At 34.8% G+C, this 22,143-nt stretch overlaps 1 protein-coding gene across 12 annotated transcripts in view; it reads left to right on the top strand.

Moving 5' to 3' along the window:
- Window positions 1-22,143, top strand: part of Cask (calcium/calmodulin dependent serine protein kinase) — a 361,598-nt gene that overhangs the window by 96,315 nt on the left and 243,140 nt on the right. The window lies entirely within an intron of this gene.

The following is a 22,143-nucleotide window of genomic DNA, read 5'->3' as shown; positions in this document are numbered from 1 at the left end:
TATTAATATTTACTTATAACTCCCAAATAAATACTCTTGGCATTTCTGTGGTCACTCACTGACTAGGCTAAGCATTAAAAATTTGAATTGCTCACTACACAGGTTCCTATCTGAGATCAAACAGAGCACCCCTCTGCCTTCTTGTTTTGGCTCATACGGAAAATGAGTGCCCTTTCCAAGGTCTAGTTAGTGCTACACTTTTTTAATATTTTTGTGCTTTTTGCTATTAACTTTTCTGCTTAACAGTGGCCCCCAAGTGTAGTGTCAAAATGCTGTCTGGTGTTCCTGGTGCAATGCAGGTATGATGTGCCTTACAGACCAAATATATATGTGAGGTATACTTCATTCAGCCATGAGTTACAGCTGTTGGCCATGAGTTCAATGTTAATGAATCAATAGTATATATGAAATAAGATGTCTTTACATGGACATGCATAAAATAAGGTTATGAATTTATCAGTTGAAAAGATGTGGCCAGAGATCCATAGGAACTTATCCCTGTATTTCTCCTAAGGAGCAATGGCTCAGTATTTGCCCATTCAGTGTTCAAGTCAAATTTACAGAACATAGCCACCATGAATAATCCCGAAAATCAACTATATGATTTTGCATGGATGTACATTTCTCTTGGGTATATATATTCTTAGGAGTAGCATTGTGAGGCCATATGGTAACATCTGATTGTTTTTGTGAACAAGGTTTCTCATTGTTTACATACATAAAAATGAAAATAAGAATAGAATTTGTGCTGAACCCTGTCTTATTCTACCAGGTGCAAGGAAATGAGGTCCTTGTCGGGCCAGTGTGGGAATTGCTCTAGCCTAGACACTCATAGCACATAGGAGTCATTATCTTTTATGATACCTCCATAGGCATAGTTTCCAAGGGCCCCTGAGGAGTTGTCCCCAATTACAAGAAATCACCACATTCAGGGGAGCCCAAAGCTGTTTATTTACAATTTTCCTAGAGTGGATTCCTTTCTTTGTTCATTATAACAGCTTTCCACCATCTTTCTCACTTTCTGTTGCCCAGTTTCTTCACAGTCAATTCATGGGATTGAATCTAGAGGGTTTAAGCCTTAATAGGAAGTTGCTGGGCCTATATGAGACAGTGATTTTTAAAAGCTGATATTTTATGTGAGCTGTTGTAACTGTTGCCTCTCCAGTAGAATGTATAATTGAATATATAATTAAAAGATTTTAGTAATGTGCTTCAAAAAGCATTATCTATAATCAGCAGCAGTTTTGTGCTTCTGTTTATAGTAAAGATTGCATCTGTACCCTAATAAATAAGCATATTCTTTTTAAGAGCTGCCATGTACTGATCACCTATTATTTTCAACACCAGGCATGTTGCTGGGTGGTGTTTATATTTGTTGTCTCATTGTATCTTCTGAGAAACCCTGCAAAAATATATTATGTATGTTTTGCCTATATAGGATTAAAGACTTTAAAGATCTTTTCAGTTGATGCCCAGGAAATGCCAGGTGAATCCTAATGGATCTGTGTTTTTGAACTCCAAAGTCTATATTTTCTCCACATTCCAGTCTTAGTCCTCACCCTTTATATCCCAGTGCTTAGCTACTATTGGTTTCATGTTCCCCACAACCCTAAACAGAAAAGTGGTATGTGTGTGAAGAGAAGGTAAGGGATATTTATTTTTCTGGGTTTTTACAACTGTACTCATCTAGAACTATGCATAGCACAAGGTAGGTACTCAGTAAATATTTACTGAGTGAATGATGGAATGTCATATGTTTTGTAAACTTACTGAGGATTCTAGGGGTAGTAAATAAAAGAATAGTGTGACAGTTGATAAGCAAAGGAAGGTTTCTACTCCTTGGTAAAGATGACATCTGTTAAAGGTAAACAGGACTTTAAATCTGAGTTATAAAAACATGATTCTAATACTGTGTTTATCTGTCCCTTCTTTCATGGCTAGCACTCTAGTTTATCCAAACTACTTTGTTATGCAAGCTTGTTCTGCAGCTTGCTGTAGTGAGGTCATATATTTAGTTATGGTAGTGGGTGGTGACCCTTCTCAAACTATGAGGAAAGAAGTCAAGTCTAAGTATCCTCAACGTAAACTCTGCAGAGATCCCGGAGACATCAAAAGTGGACAAAAGACTTGAAATATATTTTAGGAAAAAAATTTACCCAATCAGTAAATGGTGTACAACTTCATTAGTCATTAGAGAAATGAAAATTAAAATCACAACTTGAGAGGGTTTGGAATTTAGCTCAGTGGCAAAATACTTGCCTAGCATGGGCAAGGCCCTGAGTTTGGTTCTCAGCCCTGAAACACACACACACACACATACACACACACACACACACACACACACACTAAAACTACAACTTGATACTACTGCATTCCATTAAAAATGGCCAAAAATGAAAACGACAGACAATTCCAAGTGTCAGTGAGGATGTAGACTCATCAGAGCTCTTGGGGCTGAAGAGAGTGCAAATTAATTCAACCACTTTGGTAAACTGGGAGTATCTACAAAGCTGCCATACACATTCCTATGGCCTGGCATTTCCACTCCTAGGTATATACACGACAGAAATGCTTTAACATATGTCCACAAGAAAACTGTACAAGAAAGCTTTTGCAGAATACTTCATAATAACTCTAAATTAGAAACAACCCAAATGTTCAACAGTAAATTATAGTGTATGCATATAGTGGAGAACTAAAAAACAAAAGAATGAACCTTTGTAACGCACAGAGTGTAGATGAATCTTGCAAACATAATGAGAAGTGAAAGAAGCCAGGCATTGGAGACTACCTACTCTATGACTACATTTATAGAGTACAAAAACAATATAACTAGTCTGTGATGTTTGAGGTGAAAATTGTGGTTATTTCTGGGAAGGTAGTGACTGAGAGGGGGCACAGAATGAGCTACTGCTCATGTCCCATTGTTTTCAGCTTTAATCAGTGCTCAATCTGGCACTAAATACATATTTACTGAGTGAGTATCTCCTTGTGTATATAAACTAGAAATAGAGGACTGTCCATATATGTTGATTGTGATCATTAATTCTTGAGTTCTGTTTTACAAAAGATATGCAAAACCAGTTTAAAAAAATCAATTGCACTAATTAATAACCACTCTTCTAGGTATAGATCACAACTGTTTTTGTACAATTATGGTGTGGAATGTAAATAAACCCAGATATGATTTCTTAAAATAGTTTTCACATGCGGTAATTAGGTTAATTGTACACATGGATATCATCTAAGAACCTTTGCGAAGTAAAGCCTCTACTAAAAAAACACCTCTCTTTAGTCATGCCTTATTCTGTACTGAGTGCATGAAAGATGTCTTTCTTAGGTCAAAGAAAATGTTCTCCACAAGTATCTCAACATAATGGTCTGTTGTCCTTTAAGGAAAAGTTGATTATAATTCTAAACCAAATAAATTTTATCAGTGGGTTTATTTCTGGTCTCTACAAATAAGACTGATCATATGGAAAGCTTTTTTATGATTGGTTTCCATGATTGACTGTGTTCTTTTGCTGGATTAAGTTATATAGCTTATTGAATGGTATGATACACAGCTAGTTTGAAGGACAGCAGTGAATAATAATTTATAGACCAAAATATAGGTCCAGACTGACTGGGTTCAAATCTAGACTTCATTAATGACTCTTTGATAATTGATAACACAACCTCTCTGAGATTCAGATCATAACAGCACCAACCTCTGAGAGTTATGGGAATTCCATGAGTTAGCACATGTAGATAATTTAGAACACTACTTGGCACATTGTGATTATAACCAGCTCTCTCTATCTGTTGGTTCCATCTTGAAGGATTTTGAAGGAGTAAAAATATTCAGAATATAATTGCATCTGTACCAAACATGTACAGACTGTTTTCTTGTCATTTCCTAAATAATACAGTTCGAATATTTTATTTACATAGCATTTATGTTGTATTAAGTATTCTAAGTAATATAATAATGATTTAAAGCATATGGAATGATATGGGTAGTTTATTGGCAAATACTGTGTCACTATATGAGGGACTTAAATATCCTTAGATTTGGGTATTAGGTGGGGAGGGAGGGAGGTCCTTGAACCAATCTCCCAGGAATACTGAAGGATGACTGTGCTCACTCAATCTTACCTGTTTGATCATCAACTCCACTGCGTTACAAACCTACATGTGAGATCTAGTCCTTTAACTTTGAGTCTTTAAGTGCTTATAGCAATCAAAGAAACTTGTAGGTCACTTTAGCAAAGCATTATACCATGTTGCAAATTGACCTGTTAATTATAAGAAAAATTTTATTGAAATATAACCTACATACAGAAAAAGCATACAAATTATCCATGCATAGCTTTATGAATTTTATGGCAGTTATGAATAACTGCCAGGAGATTTAGATGAATAAACATGAAATCACCACCCAAAACAAACAAACAAAAAACAGAACTTTATTGGCATCCCAGGGGTCCCTTTAATGCACACTTACTTGTGTCCTATTTTTTGATCTGGGTGCTGGTTACCTGGGTGAGTTCACTGAAAATTCATCAAGCTGTACACTTACAATTTCTATACAAGGAATAGCTATACATTTTCCCAAAGGAAAGAGAGTGGAACAATTTTTTGTCCCCTCATGTGGTCTGGGGTGAAAATCTGTCTAGACTATTTAGACAGTTTTGCACAAGGGGAGTCTGATTTGTTAGTTTGCAGAAATACTCAATCTTATGAGGGAAAAAGGCTCATTAGATAACTTATATGCAGAATGCTTAAGTACTAGGGTGAGGGCAAATAAGAATAAAACATAGATACCTTTAAATCTAGTAATACAGATTTTTATTGAGGAAGAATGACTCAGAACCCAGATGAATGTTATTGGATACTTAGAAAATAATGACAAAATGCATTTGGTTCAAAAAGAAATAAAATGTTTCTAAAATTATGACGTTTTTGAAATGGGAAAGAATTCTCTTAGTCTATTTCAACTGGCCTTGCCTTGACTGTGCTGTTCGCCTTTATCCTGGCATGCTTAAATTTCTCCCCATCAATATGGTACATTTTATCTGTTTTGTTTACTCTCCAGAAATAACTGCCAGGAGATTTAAGACTACTGTTTGATGAATGATTGCCAAATTACTCATTTTTTAGTTTAAAGTGAGTAAGCAATGCTGGCTTTCTGCAATGCTTCAACAATTCATCTTTATACATATTTTGAACACATTTAATATACACATGAAAATATTACTGTGTCTCCTGTGTCCCCAATGAAATTATTAGCCCATTTAATGGTTTTTCACTGAGCTTCGCAAACTAGCTTTTTTCTTTTTAACATGATCATCTTCCCCTATGATATTTGAAAAAAAAATCTCTCTCTCCCCCTCTCTCTCTCTCTCTCTCATGCGCGTGCTCCTCTCTCTTGACTAAGGAAAGTACTATCCTGTTGAGTTCTTATTAAATCCAAGTAAAATTTGAGACAGATAAGTACTAAGTGGATTATAGCTAAAGGTTTTAGTTTTTCTTATAGATCCATCAAAGTGGAAAAAGCTGTAGTCAGACATGCCAGACATTCCAAATTTGTACTGTACAGCATGACCTTAAGTTCTTTAAACCTCAGCTTTCCATACTGTCAAATGAGGAGAATAATGCTATCCTCACAGAGCTGCCAAAAAGATTAAGGGTGACCATACATGTAAAGCACCTCAGCTTAGTGTGTAGCACACTGTTGGTGGTCGTTTCCCTGTCCTCAATATTGACTCAACTTCTATTAATTCCAGAGTGTTCTTCATCTTGACCACCTCAGTCCCATCTCTACAATTTCCATTTGTTTAATTATTTTGTTTTCCTCTTAACTTCTTTTAACAAAGCTATTGGAGAGTAATTTTATAAGCTATGGAAAGACATGATTGTTTTCTTTTTCTAATACTGTAAGCAAAAAAAAAAAAATGTTTAATTTGTTAAATTTAAAAAAATCAAACATACTCATGGAAATTGCCTTCTTTCAAACTCTCTTGCCACCAGTATAGCTAATAAAATAAAATTTCCACTTATAAGTCTGACATATATTAAGGACTGCTAATTTGAGGAATATGGGTCTACAGTGGTCTAGATGTTTGTCTCTCTTCTCAAATTCATAAGTTGAAGTCTAATCATCAAGGTGATGGTATTATGAGGTGGTGGGGATCTCTGGGAGGTGATGAAGTCATGAGGGCATTAGTGTCCTTATTAAAGAGGCCCCACATTCAGTTTCTTCATCAAATGAAGATGAAATGATCACAGGGTAATTGGAATAACTAGGACAATGTGTATCATTTTATAAGTTAGTGACATTAATAAAAACAAGGACATATGGCAAACCTAATATCAAGTCCTATGCTAAAGACTTTATCACTATTTCCTTAATCCTCATAACAACCCATTGAGGTAGTACTTATTATTTGGCCCAGTTTACAGAAGAGGAAACTGAGACTCAGAAAAGAAAAGAAGTTATTTGCCTAGCTGGTATTTAATAGGACCAGGATTGGAACAGTTTAATGTCACTCTAAAAATCTCTGTGATGCTTCAACAATTTGTCTTTATACATCTTTTGAAGACTTTTAATGTATGAATGAAAATATTACCCTGTTTCCTGTGTCCCCAATGAAACCATTAGCCCATTTAATATGATACAGAATATACATGTAAGCTTTGAAAACTAGTTTAGAAATAATTCATTCTCTTAACATCAAAAAAACCCTAAAACCTTAAACATTTCCTCATGTGGCACAAATTCTGCGAAGTCACTTTTGCAACATACCACCCTCCTAGAAGAGCTTAGTTTATAAAGCACCTTTAGGGATTTGGCACAGAATATGATAACGTGTGATGCTAAGTGTATGTTATCTTCTGAAAAGATTGTGAACTGAGACTCCACAAGCATCCATCCCAAGGCTCTCTTTGCTCAGTTATTGTTTCCCACAACCCACTCCCTTTTCCCATGTCATTTTCTAGCCAGAACAAACATATGGTTTCTGTACAAAACTGAGTCTGTGTGGCATACTCCAAGGAAATCCTACCATATTGTTTTCCAGAGCATTCTTTTTAAACAACAAGTCAAAAAAAAAAAAGATTCTTTATTCTCATGTAAGACAATTAAAAACCTTTCCCTGTGTGTATAATGTTTGGGAAAAAAAGGTGGGGGTGGGCAGAGAGCTGTCTCACTCTTTTAACTATGAGGACACAGTAAGATGTCATCTGTGAGCCAAAGGGTGAACCCTCATCAGATACCAGCTTCACTGGTACCTTGATCTTACACTTCCCAGCCTTCATAACTGCGAGAAATGTTTCTGATGTTCGTAAGTTACCCCGTCTGTGGTATTTTATTATACGGCCCAAATGGATTAGAGAAGTCCTTTTATATTCTGGTTGGCCACATATGACTACATGTGTCTAGTTTATTCATTGAAACCCCTCTTTTCTCCAGTATATGTTTCTTTGATTTAAATTTAGTTTGAAAACATTTTCATGTCTTTTCCTTAAAAATTTTCTCAAGATTATTAACTGACATATCAAGTGAATTTTTCTGTCCCATTCATATTTTATATGATGGCTACTTTCATTTGAAGTTTTTTGTTAAGTTAAATCAAAGTAAGTGGATTACATAGTATTTTTAAAAACTGCTTTTTGCTTTAGTGTACTGTTAACACTTCAGTGAAGAATAACAATGGTTTTACCAATTAAAAAACAATGAAAATTATCCCAAAGATCCTATTAAATAATTTATAATTATTAAAATTACAGAAAAGTATTTGTCTTATAATGTAAAGACTTACTTTAAGTGAAATTTGACCATTATTAGACTAGCCACATACAAAATCTGATATTTTAAAACTAGTCTCAACCAAAGATCAAAGTGGTGTGGTGACAGGGACCTAGATAATAAGGAAAATGCTCCTTCTGACTAACAGGGAAACTGGCACAGTTAAATTTCTCAATATATTATTGGTCAAAGAAGTCACAGCTCACCTGAATTGAAGAGGAAGGGATATAGATCCCACTTGTGAATGTGCAAAATGACAAAAACCAGTGCTGCCTTAATGTTTGAGTGAGGTAGTAGTAGTTGGTACTACTCCATTCCAAAGCAGTACTAAAATTCTACTGCAGGATCAAATGTCCTCATTAAGTACCAATTCAGGATACACATGACAACAGTGAATAATTTGTTGCTGTGAATAGGAAACTAAAATAAGGACATATTGTGTTCTACAATTAGAAAGAGACTATTTAAAATCCAGTCTGGCACTGTTTATTAAAACCAAATTTTAATAATCCTTGTAATCAAATGATAGGGAAATTATTTTAGGCAGACTGTTTCTATAATATGGTTGGAATTCTACTCAAAAGAATAATACTATTCTTTTGAACTGTAAAGCACTTTTCATTTTTAGTAAGAGATTTAACATTCTGAAAGGACAGATCATCTATCAACCAGTGGTGAAGTGGTCACTGAAGGTTCCGGAGGCCTGGAACTCATTATAAAATTCTCATTTAAGGATATTCTTAGAGCTGAGTATAGAACTGGTTTGATTACATCACAATAGGCAGATATAGGTGGCTTAACTGTGAAAAATTCATGACAGGAAGCATAATTGTTGGTTTTATAATGCATTTTGAAATGTTTGATTCCAAAACAAAGACAAATTCTAAAACTAATGTCTGTCTTTCTTTTTATTCTCTTCGTGACCAGTTTAATTTCCATAATTCAGGGCAATCAAAGAATTTGCTGATTATCTAGAGTGAATATTTTATCGCTTTAGATAATTCAGTCACATCAAAGGTCTCTTATAGCCCAGTAATTATAGTTTTGGCATTTTTTTCCCCCAGATAAGGATGGTGTATCAGTCAGGGTCTAGTCAGGATATGGAAGGCAAACAGTAATTTAATTTGTACAAGCAGAGTTTAACATAAATAATTATTGCCAGGGAATTGGAGTAATGAGGCATTGACTAGTAAGAATTAGAGAAGTCTAAAAAATACAGGAATAGCAGACATATGAAATAGCCACTACTTAAGGACTGAGATGGAACATTCAAGGAAGAGGTTTTAGCTACTCTTCCAGCAGGGCTGAGATCTGAAGCTTGGAGGGATCATGGTCATGGCTCACTGGATAACAAAGAAATTTACTGAGATACCATGGTAGTGGGATTCATTGTAAATCTGCTGTTTGGAGTGATGGGGAAGCCATCTGTAGGGACAGGCAGACAGACCTCAATTCTGAATGTGCAGCAAGCTGACTAAAAGGATGCTGGAGGGAAGCTGGTCAGAGAGAGAATGCCCTACCAGCAGTAGTCTGTTGCAAAGCCACCTTAAGAAGGTTTCTGGAGAAGCTACCTGTGGAAAGGTGCTGTATCTTGGGCTCTGCAGATTAACAACACATGTTATAAGAGCCTCATGAGAAAATCAGGGGAACTGGAAAAGTGAAATTCTTTCTAGCCAGGTGCAGTGGCACACGCCTGTAATCCCAGCAAGTTGGGAGACAGGCAGAAGGATCCCAAGTTCAAGCCTCAGCAACATGGCAAGTCCCTAAGTAACTTAGTTAAGTAAAATTAAATAAAATTTTAAAAAAAGAACTAGGAATATAGCTCAGTGGTAAAATGCTCTGAGTTCAATCCCCAATACAAAATCCTTTCTCCTCCAGTGTCCCTCCAGTGCCCTCCATCAACAAAGCTAAATGTGCCAACTGGAAGAACATTTAATCTAGTTCCAGTAGTGCAAGCAATGAAGTATAGCTTTAGAACTGTAAGACAATAAATTCTAAGTGGCATAGGGGTGGAAATTATGTATATGGCAGTGAATATAGTTTTGATGACATCTAGCATCCCATCTGTAATATTTAGCATTGTTTTCATTTTATTTTTGCTTTCTTTTTCTCCTATTCTGTATTCTCCTTAAACGATTAGTAAATATTATAGTTTATTTCAAAGTAGAATATTTAGTATTAATTCTCATCAATTTGGCAAAATTGTTTTTAAAATTAAATCCTACCTGGAAAATCATCCACACAAATAAAATAAACATATGATTTTATTTAGAACATTGGATTGGTCCAGGTGGTATATTTGTTTTTGTAATATGAGGATTACACATGTGTTACCTAAATAGATTTATAGAGTAATATCAAACGTCCAAATGAGTTTTGGTGGAAATGCTATTGATCTGAATATTCAAAGTAAAAGCTAGAATGCTTTGAAAATTAAGTTTAAAGAAGAGTATGAGGAGTGGGATGTGGTCAGATGGATCTCCTCAATAGTGTGTATCATATAAATGCTAACCAACACGTTGTGGAGTAGTGACACTAATATTGCTATTAGGAAGACTTGATTTACTATTTTATCATTTCTAATAATGTGACTCTTGTTCTTTTTTACCTCTTTCTCCATTCTCACTAGTGCCTCTTTCAGTTCCTAATTTTCTCATTGCCAAACTACTTACTGCAAAAATTTTATTGAGTATTCTCCAATATCACCCCACCTCTAATTTATTCACCAACTACTGCCATTTTTATCTTTCTTAATTACTGCTTTCCTCATTTTCCCCAATCTTGGGAACATATAATTAACAGTGGTTCTCCCTGTTGCTCTGTTGCTTTAGGATTGAATTAAAATTTCAACATTTAATTTTCCAGGCCCACATTACCAGTGCAATCCTGTTTTGCCTTACTTTCCAACAGAAACCCTTTGTTAGGGTTAGTTAACAAGTCTTTGTTAAATTCTTACTATGTCAAATACTGAGAAGATGAAAATGAACCTACCTTAAAGGAGGTCACAGTGCAGTCAAGGAGGCATGCATTCAAATAAATTATAATTGTTATAGAGTGTGGAAGGCTGAATGATGCTCCCTGACTTCCAAAACGTGTTCACATCTCAATCCCAGAACCTGTAAATATGTTACCTTAGATGGCAAAAGGAATTTTGCAGATGTGATTAAATTAAGGATCTTGAGATGGGGGAATGATTCTGGATTGCCTCACTGGGCTCAATACAGTGACAAAGGTCTTTGTAAGAGAAGCAGAGAGAGACTTGATTACAGAAGAGAGTGTGACAAAAGAAGCAGAGATTGGGGTGATGCAGCCATGATTCAAAGTATGTCAATAGCCTCTAGAAGCTGGAAGAGGCAAAGAACAGATTCTTTCCTGGAGGCTCCAGAAAGAATCAGCCTTTCTAACATCTTGATTTTAGCTCTGAAAGGCTTAATGCAGACTTCTGACTTCTAAAAATGTAAGAGAATAACTTTGTTGCTTTAAGACACAAATTTGTTGCCACAGCACTAGGAAACAAATTACACAGCTTAGTAAATATAAAAATGTAACCATGGCCAGGCGTGGTGGCACACACCTATAATCCCAGAAATTTGGAAAGCTGAGCCAGGAGGATCACAAGTTCAAAGCCAACCTCAGCAACTTAGTGAGGCCCTAAGCAACTCAGTGAGACCTTGTCTCAAAATAAAAAGGGTTGGGGATATGGCTCACTGGTTAAGCACACCTGAGCTTAATCCACAGTACCAAAAAGGAAAAGAAAGAAAAAGAAAAGAGAAAAAAAGTAACTATTCTCTGCTTACAGTCCAGGGTGAGCTGATCATGAAGGGTGGGTGGAGGAAAGCTGCTCAACTCATGGCTGCAGGAAGCAGACAGGAAGAAAGGGACCCAGGACAAAATATAACTCCCAAGGGTATGTTCCCAGTGACCTCTAACCATGTCCCATCTGCCTACAGTTTCTGCCTCCTTCTAGTAATTCATTCAAATTATTAATTCATCGAGTGGATTAATCCACTGATGAGGTTAGAGCCGTCATGATCCAATCATTTTCCAAAGCCCCACCCCTGGACACTGCTGCACTGGGGTTCAAGTCTTCAATGCATGAGCTTTGGGGAAACATTTCAGATCCAAACCATAACAGTGAGTCAGGAAGAATAAATGAATTCTGAACACATTGCATCAGAGGAAATTTCAAAATATGTTTATCACTTAGATATTTTAATCTAAAACTTAAGGCCAAGGTCTGAACAAATGATGAAAGATTTAAGAATCTTCATCATATGGGGAATAGAAGAAACCCTGGAAACACACATGGTACACATGCTTGCTTTAAAAAATATATAAATAAAACACAGAAAAGGCACAGTGAAAGGATAGATAGTCAAGGTCAGGATCCTAAGGAAAACCTCTTTTTAAAAAGGGTGGGCCGAGACAGAGGAACCAGGAGAGACAGGAAAAAAGAATATATCATCAGAGGGTGCTGTTGTTATAGATGCAGAGAAGAGATTTTTCTGTGGTGTCAAATGGCATAAAGAGGCCAAATGAGGAAATAACTGTGATGTCCATGGAATTTGGCAGCATGGAGATCAGTGGGAACCTTGGCCAGAGCAGTTTCAGTGTTGTGGTGGAGACAGAAGCCAGATTGCAGATTGTCGTAGGCTGAGGAAGGAATGGGGGGTGAGAAAGTAAATATAGGATCCTTTTCAAGAGAAAATTTCCTAGAGTGGGAGAAGGAGAGAGGAATAGTCCTAGATGGAGGGGCATGTGGAGTATTGCTAGGGATTAAGATAGGAGGAGTTTCAGCATCACTTTTGCTGGTGGGAATAGCTAGTACAAAGGAAAAAGAAAACACTACTGATAGGGTGAGATTTTTAACAGGCAGCATCTGGGTCTCTCAAGCACTGGAACAAAAGGAAAGAAAGGGTACAGATGGAGTCCCAAGCAGGAGGAGAAATCAGGAAGTCCCTTAGCTGATGATCTGATTTTCTTGGTAAAATGGGAAGCAGAGGCCCTGCTGAGAGTAGGGATGGTAGAGAGCAGCAAGATAAGATAATTTGTAATAGCACCTTAGAGGAATGGAAGGGGGTAGAGAAATTGCTAGTTGCCTCAAGGGCCCTGCTAAACCTGTATGGCAGGAGTTTGTAGCAGCACTCATCAACATGCTGAACAGCAGCACTAATTAGCCTGCATGTTAGGAGAGGGAAATTGTATGGGTAGAATGTGCCAAAGTGGGAAGAATTACACACAGCCAACACAATGGTCCAAAGACTCAAGAGAAAAAAGTAATGACAAGAAAAAGGTCCATGAAGCTGGATGGTGAAAGAAGAGTTCAGAGGTGCAGACAAAGTATTCTAGTGGGCAGTCTAGTCACCAGTCACAATAGCTATCATCACACTATCACATCATTATAAGAGAAACTGTAGTGCCATGAGTAAGAACAAGAAAGTTAATTTCAGGAAGACTTGGGTTCTTGGGATGATTCTGCTATTTATTGATTTTTGACCTTGTGAGTGTTATTTCTAAGCAAGCATGAATTTTTACACATAGTAAATATTCAACAAATGTTTAAAATAAATAACATTTCAGAAAATGGGAATGTGCCAGATGACACATCATTAAAGGTGCCATTCTGGCATAAAGAGACAAAATCAAGGTCAGCCCTAATTTTCACTTAGGGCTATGATAGCCAGTCTTGATCAGAACATTTTTCTTCACCACATGGTATTCTAGAGACTAAGACTGCATAATGTATGACCCCAAAACTTAGTGGTATAAAACAACTAATGCACTCACGGATTCTGGGGCTCAGCAATTTGGACAGGGCACTGCAGAGACAGATCTTCAATTTCAAGATGTCTGAAGCATAAGCGCAAAGACTTAAGGGTGAGGAGCTGGAGTCATCTGCAGACTCAGCAAGTCATATCCAACCATCAGTGCTGGTTTGGGTGCTGGGGATCGAACCCAGGGCCTTGTGCTTACAAGGCAAGCACTCTACCGACTGAGCTATCTCCCCAGCACCAGTGCTGGTTGTTGCCTGAGAGACCTTAGTTGTACATTTCATGTGTCTTCTCCATGTGGCAAGGCTTCCTCACAACATGGCAGCATGGCAGCTGAGTTCCATGGGTAAGAACATGTTGAGAGAGACATATTTTTTTTTTTTTGCTCAGCATAATGGTTTTGAGATTCATTCCATGTCTGTTGTGTGTATCAGCATTTAGTTCATTTTTAATGGTAATATTCCATTGCAGACTTATACCAAAGTTTTTAAATCCATTTTGCTGTTGATAGAAATACAGATAGTTTCTAGTTTGGGGCTCCAAGTAAAGCTACTTTGAATGTTCCCATACAAATCTTTTGAGTGGACATGTATTTCATTTCTCTTGTGTAAATACCTAAGTAATATACTTGCTAGGTCATTAAGAAACTGACAAGTGGTTGACTGTGTCGAGTAGTTCCATAGTGGTTGTACTGTTTTACATCACTGCCAATAATGTATGAGAGTTACAGCTTTTCTACATCCTTGCCGATGCTTGCTATTTCATCTTTTTAAATTTTAGTTGTTCTAGTGGGTATGTCATGGAATTTCTTGTGCTTTTCATTTACATTTACCTGATGACTAAAGACATTGTGTTTACTGTCCATTGTATGTCTTTGCTAAAGTATCTCTTCAGATTTTATACATACACACACATACACACACACACACACACACATATATGTTATGGATACATTATCTCTTCAGATTATATATATATATATATATATATATATATATATATATATACACACATTCTGGGTACATGTCCTCTGTCAAATATACATATTGCAAATATTTTCTCACAGTTTGTGACTTTCCATTTTATATTTTTATGAAATCTCTCAAAGAGAAAAAGGTTTTAATTTTGATGAAATCCAATTTGCCACTGTTTTCTGTCATGGTTCATGATTTTTGTATCCTAAGAAAACTGTGCCTACATCAAATTTGTGCTGATTTTCTGTATATTTTCTTCTATAATTTTAGTTTTAGCTATTACTTTAAGTTTATGAACTCCTTAATATAATCGTTATGTATGGCATGAGGTAAGAGTTGAGATTCATGGATAGCTAGTTGTTCTAACACTATTTGTCGAAAAGCTGTCTTTCCCTATTGAAGTATTTTGGTGCTTTTATCAAAAATAATGTATTGGTCTATTTGTGCACTGTCTGTTCTGAGCTAACCTTGTATCAGACTCATGCTGCCTACATTACTCTAAATCTCTAAATTAAGTCTTAAAATACATCAATTTAAATCCTGTCAGTATTTTCAAAAACGTTTAGGCTATTCTAGATTTTTTATGTTTTCATTAAAAATTTAGAGTGTTAATTTCTGCAATAAACAGCATGGAATTTTGATTGGAGTTATTTTGAATCTATATATTAGTTTGGGGAAGATATTGAGTCATCCAATGTATGAACACTTCTATATTTATATAGGTCTTCTTACTTTATGTAAGCAAATGTTTTGTAGTTTTAAGAGGAGAAATCTTATGCATATTTCATTTAATTTATTTTTAGGATTTCGTGTGTTGGGTGCTATGGTAAATGATATTATTTTTATGTTTTTAGTATAAGAATTATTGATAGTGTATACAAATACAATTGATTTTTGTTTTTTGATCATATATTTGGTAACCTTGCCAATTTTGCTTATTGGTTCTAGTTGCTATTTTAAAATTCCTAAAGATATTCTATTTGCATAATCACATCAAATGCAAATAATGACACTCTTTATTTCTTTCCATCCTGTATCCCTTTTCTTCCCTTTCTTACCTTAATGCCGTGACTTAGACAACCAAACCAGTTAAATGATCTTAGGGGAAAACATTCCATCTTTCACCACTAAGAATTATATTAGCTGTAGATTTTCTATAAATATCTCTTATTAGATTCAAGAATTTGTATCATAGACAAGTGTTGAATTTCTTTAAATGCTTTTTTACTGTATCAAGATTTTTATATAGTTCTCAATTCTATTAGTTACATTGATTAATTTTTTAATGTTAAAATGACTTTGCATTCCAAGGATAAACCTCACTTGGTTATGGTGTATTAGAGTTTTATACACTCATAGAGTAAATATACTAACATTTTAGAATAATTTTGTATCAATATTTATGAAGGATATTGTTTTCTGGTTTTCTTTTTCAAGTTTCTACTGACTTTGACATCAGCAGAATCGACTATTGAGTTCCTTTATTTTCTCAAAATGTTGGCATTGAACTGGTGTTGCATTTTCTTCATATTCGTAGAATTCACCAGTGAAAACATCTAGGCTTGGAATTTTTGTAGGTAGATTTTAAATCAAACATTCGACTTCTGAAATAGATATAGACTATTCATATTTCCTAGTTTTTCTTGTGTCAGTTTTGGTAATCTGAGCCTTTCAAGGAATTTGTATTTGCTGAATTTATTGGTGTATCTTGTTTTTGTATTTCTTATAATGTTCCTGTCTGACGTATCTGTAGTAATGTCACCTCTTTCATTTCCAATAGTAATCATTTGTATGTACTCTTTTTTCCTTGATCATTGGAATGTTTCCAGTTCTTTCAAATAGAAGTTTTTAATATTGATAAACTCAAGTTTAGGAGTACTCAGGAGTTTATTGTTTTCATTGATCTTTACAAAGAATAATTTTTGGTATGAAAATATATATGTGTGTATGTTTTTACATGTAGAAATACAATTATTCCAGCATGATTTGTTGAAAATCCTTTCTCCATTGAGTTCTCCTTGCAACTTTTTAAAAAGTTGATTGTACATCATGTACAACCACAAGAATGGGATCCTAAGTAGAATAAGTATATATTCCATGTATATATGTATGTCAAAAGACACTGTACTGTCAATAAACAAAAGAAAACAAAAAATATTGATCACACACATTTGTATGGGTATGTTTCAAAACTCTCCATTCTGTTCCACAGACCTACTGATCTGTCTTTATGGTAATACTGTGCTCTCTTGATTACTGTAGCTTTGTAATAAGTCAAAATCAGGTAGTATCCATACCCCCATTTTGTTCTACTTGGTCAAATTTGTTTATACTTTTCAAGTTCCCTTTGCATTTCCATATGAATTTTATAAGTAGTTTGTCAATTTCTGCAGAAAGGGCCTTCTGGGAATTTGATTAAAATTATGTTGAATATAGTCCTCACCTTTGCATGGCACTCTTTACTGAAAAGTGCATGTTAAAACTAAGACCTCACCTTGCATAGTTCCAGTGTGCACGTTTCAGTTTACACAGTGCTTTGCAGAGTGAGTATAACATGTATATAGAATAATTTGGGTAGAACTAATATATTAATGACATTGAGTCTGCCAACTCATAGTTATCCTTTTTTTCTTTTTTTTTTTTTTTTGGCAGTACTGGGGATTGAACATATAGGGAATTTCTACTACAGAGCTATGTCCTCAATTCTTTTTATTTTTTGTTTTGAAACAATTTTATTAAGTTGCCCAGGCTGGCCTCAAATATGTGATCCTCCTGCCTCATCCTCCTCAATCACTGGAATTGCAGGCATACACCACCACACCTGACTCATAGCTATCTTTCATTTGTGTTTTCCTTAGTATCTGTCAGCAGCATTTTATAATTTTTAGTGTAAATGTTTTTTACAACTTTTGTAAAATTTCTCTCTCTGTATTTTGTATATTTGATGTAAATTTGTTGTAAATTTCAAAAAGTTAAATGTCCAATATTTTGCTGCTAGGATATAAATACAAATAGATTTTTGTGTATCAGTCTTATATTTTTTCAGTTTTGCTAAACTCACATAGTAGTTCTCATATTATTTTTATAGATTTTCTATGACTTTTTCCATGGAAGATTATATGTCAGCTATGTTATTTCAAATATAATCTTCTTGTCCATTCTGGATGCCTCTGATTTTCTTGCCTTATGGCACTGTCTAGTACTCTACTCCAGTATAATGTTGAATAGAAGTCTTAAGAACATGTCGTATTATCCTCATCTTAAAGGGAAAACATTTGGTGTTTACTAGTATGAGTTACCTATTAAGTTTTTGTGGATAACCTTTTTCAAGTTGAAGAAGTTCCTTTCTGTTTCTAGTTTGATAAGAATTTTTATCAAGAGTGGATATTGGATTTTGTCCAATGCCTTTTCTGCATTTATTGAAATGATTGTGTTTTTCTTTTTAGCTTATTAACATGATGAATATTGATTTTTTATACTGATAAACCAACCTGCATTTATGAAAATTGCATATTGGTGTACAGTTTTCTTGTAGTGTCTCTGTCTGTTTTTGTAACAAGGTAATGTTGACCTCATAGAATAAGTTGGAAGTGTTCTTTTTCAATTTGGGGAGAGGTTGTTGTGTGGAATTGATATTATTTCTTCATTGTGTGGTTGGCAGAATTCATCAGTGAAACCGTTGGGTCTAGAGTTTTCTTTGAGGGATGGTTTTGAACAAACATTCTTTTTTATGGTGTAGGACTGTTCTGTTTATTCCTTCTTAAGTGAACTTTAGTCACTGATGTCTTTCAAGAAATCTGTCATTTGATAAGTTTGTAAATTTATTCTCATGAAATTGTTTATAATATTTATTATCCTTGTTGTATCTATAATACCTTCAGTGATGTCAACTTTCTTTGTCCCTAATATTAATAATTCATATCTTCTCCTGATCAGACTGTTATATCAATTTCATTGATCTTTTTTAAGAACTAGTTTTTTGCTTTATTTTTTCCATTTTTTATATATATTTTATTTTTCCCACTTTAGTTGTTTTTTTTCCTTTCATAAACTTATTTTGATTTAGTTTTTTCATTGTTTTCTAGTTTCTTATATTGAAAACTAAGATCATCAAATTGAGACCTTTACTTTTTACTGATATGGTTTTATTTTGGTTTGGTTTTTGTTTTTGTTTTTTGGGGGTTTTTTGCAGTGCTGGGGATTGAACCCAGGGTCATGTGCATGAGAGACAAGCACTCTACCAACCGAGCTATTATCCCCAGCCCACTAATATAGTTCTTTAATGCTATAAATTTTGCCCAAGTGCTGCTGTAGTCATATTTCAAATTTTAATTCAGCTCAATATACTTTACATTTTCCGTTTAGATTTTTGTTCTGACTCATAAATTATTTGGAAGAGTGTTGTTTTCAACTATTTAAACTCAAATATTGATACTAAATTTGACTGTGATCAGAGAAATACTTTACACTTCTTGAATCCTTTTCAGTTTATTGAGATCTTTTCTAATTGGCCCAGAACATGGCCTATATAGGTAAATGTTCTAAAGTCTACCAAGTTATGCTATGTCAATGTGCAAATGTATGACAATGAATCTTGCTTTTATATGTAATTACAATACACTAAAATAATAATGATGATGATAAAGGGATCAATAGAGTAGAGCAAACAGATCAGGGGAGGGAAAAGGAAAGAGAATGAGATTGATTGAATTTTGGTATGTGCATATACAAATATGGCATTAATAAATCCAGATATTATGTATAATTATAATGTACCAATAAAAAATATGTAAATGTTCTGTGAGCAGCTGAACAGAACATGTAATTGGTTCTTGTATATAGTAGTCTGTAAATATCATTTATTTGTAAATTTGTTTGTTTTTTTTCTTTCAGTTATGTTGTATAGTTTGCTGCTTCCTTCCTTAGTCCAGAACTACAATAGCCTTTATTCTGGCACTTATTTTAGCTCCAGTACATATGAATTGTCCGCAGCATCAAGTGAGGTCTCTCTATTGTATCTGGTTAGGACTCTGGTGTCTCTGCTGTCTTTGCCCTGCCTCATGGAATTTCAAGCTATACATGCCCAAATTATTATTAAGGTAAAGATCTGTAGTGTTCTTTGTGCAGGTTTTTGGAGCTTTTTATATGCCTTGCTCCCTTCTTCCTGGTACTCTGTCCAGAATATTCCCTCTCCTTCATTCTCCCAAACTGTGATCACTATCTTCTCAACTAAGTGACACTGTGCTGTTTTGTTTCCCCTGCCTGTGTTGGGGACTGAAAATTGCTTCCAGGAAGAATTGTTTCAATGTCTGAAAATATTTGTTTCATACATTTGTTCACTTTCCTAGTTTAGTGGGAAAAGAAACTTTGCTCCAGTGAAGTCCTTATCATGGTTTTTAATATAATTTCAAAGAATCTTTATTCTAATACCTTCACTTTCAGATAGAAACAGACTATTATAGAATTTTGTAAAATATAATAGTAGAGATTACCTTGTTTCCACTGATACTCTGGAGCTATATCCAGAGTAATATTATTGCTGTATTTTCAACATGGTTAAGAATATAAGTTTGTGAGAGTGAAATAGAAGGATAGAGTTTTACAGTGGTTGGAATTAATTATACAAAAGTATATCAGCAGTAGATAACATTTATTCTGCATTTTGGTGGTGTGAGGTGCCTCACTAAGAGTTGTTTCATTAGCTCTCAGCACAATTCTATTACATAGGCTTATACTCTGCTTATTTTATGGGTGAAAAAAACTGAAGTTGAAGAAGTTAAGTGACTTGTTCAAGCTCACAGATCAATCAAGTAAATGCAGAGACCAGATTCAAACTCAGTACTATTAAATATCAGCCTTATTCTTCTTTAACACACTACACTGCCTTCAAAGTAGGTGGGCATTTCTAACAAGTAAGGGATCAGCTATAGACCTGGGAGTATGGGATGCTTTGCTTTAGAGGCCCATTTCCAGGTTTTGTACAACAGTCTTTCTTGGGTCACATTTTCCCTTCAAAAGACCAAGTCAGGCATCTTTGAAGCAACACTTATGGGCAGATTATGAAGTCACCTTTCTTTTATCTGCACATGATTAAAAGTCTAAGGGGACTTGGTTGGGAACCTTGACATTCATTGGCAATCAGTTTTCCTGTAGCTCTGTGTTAAGACAGTTTTTTAAGAATGCTAAGGTATAATGGGAGCAGATTGCATTACTGGAAAAGTGGCAGCTAGATTTATAATTGCAAAACATTCAGTAATTTTCTAGGTCTGAAATTATTTCAGAATAAAAGTATTTTTAAGTAAAGTATTTTACTTAAAATAACTCTTTGTGGTTTAACCACCCATTTGTTATATTATTAGTTTTTTTACTTTTATTTCTAGGTGTTTTTATTTTGATTTAATTTTTTACAATTACATATAACATTTACATGCTTCTAAAAGGAAACTATAAAACAAGGTACTTTAACAGAAGTGTATTTTCCGTTTCTACTCTCTCCCTTCTCCTTAAGTGATCATGATCACTAGCTTTATTATTCATTGTCTTTTTTAAAAAATTATAAATGGTATGTGTGTGTGTGTTTGTGTAAAAACACACACATATTTTCCTCTTTCTTGGATAATGTGTAACATATTCCACACATTATTTTGTATCTTCCTTTTTCACTAATAGCTACTCTAGAGTTCCCTCCATACCAGGATATTTACATTATCTTTATTCCATTAATAGCTCTAAGACATTCCACTAGATTTGAATTCTTCAAAATCTCACTTTGTATACATGTATTTTCTACAATATGTGCCCTCTATCAAGTGGAGTACATGGTATTGTGTTGTAAACAGATGTATAGTTTTCACCCTCAAGAAACTTAATGGAATTTAAAAATATTTTTATACTTCCCTCTGATACATAGGAGGTGATCCAGTAATACTTATTTTCATTTTTACCCATCTCCTTTTTGGAGAACACTGAGTAGAAAGTATTTTGTCTATTGTTTCTGCTACATGTAATGTCATTTCAATAGTATTTGTAAGCCTCCTAGTGAAGATATCCCAACATTTAAAATGTTTAGTTGTCTAATCATAAAGTATGAGATGGATATATGTGAATAAATTTATGCTATTTGTAAATATTTATCATTAATTTCAATCCTTGCAGAGACAGAATATATCATATAATCTGAATTACTATAATTACACTGTCCTCTTAGAAGCCTGGCTCTCCTTTATTCCCCACATTATTTCTGCCATTTTCTTTGTATGAGGTTTCTATTCTGCACTTCACTTCTCTGCACTCTTCTCCAATATTCCTTATTTCTCTTAACAACCCCGCCATATAAAGGGCTGAATTTTCCTTTGAATATTTGCATGGTAGGCCTGAGAGGGTAAAAGTCCAGACATATGAAAGCAGCCCACCTATGATACTTTGTCACAGGAATGGGCATATCTGTTAGGTAATGTCCTGTTTCTTTGTTGGCTTCTGGAGGCACTGTCTTTATTTCGGTTCCCGACCCTGAGTCTGACTTTGCTTCTTTGAATTTGGCACCCCTCCTGAAAGGAATCTTAGTTACACCTAGGGTTTTCCTTTTCTTTGCCTATCCTCCAGTCGTACC

Source organism: Sciurus carolinensis, chromosome X (genome assembly GCF_902686445.1).
Source record: "Sciurus carolinensis chromosome X, mSciCar1.2, whole genome shotgun sequence".
Classification (NCBI taxonomy): domain Eukaryota; kingdom Metazoa; phylum Chordata; class Mammalia; order Rodentia; family Sciuridae; genus Sciurus; species Sciurus carolinensis.
Note: the sequence above shows the minus strand (reverse complement) of the source record. Positions and strands in the feature narration are given on the sequence as shown.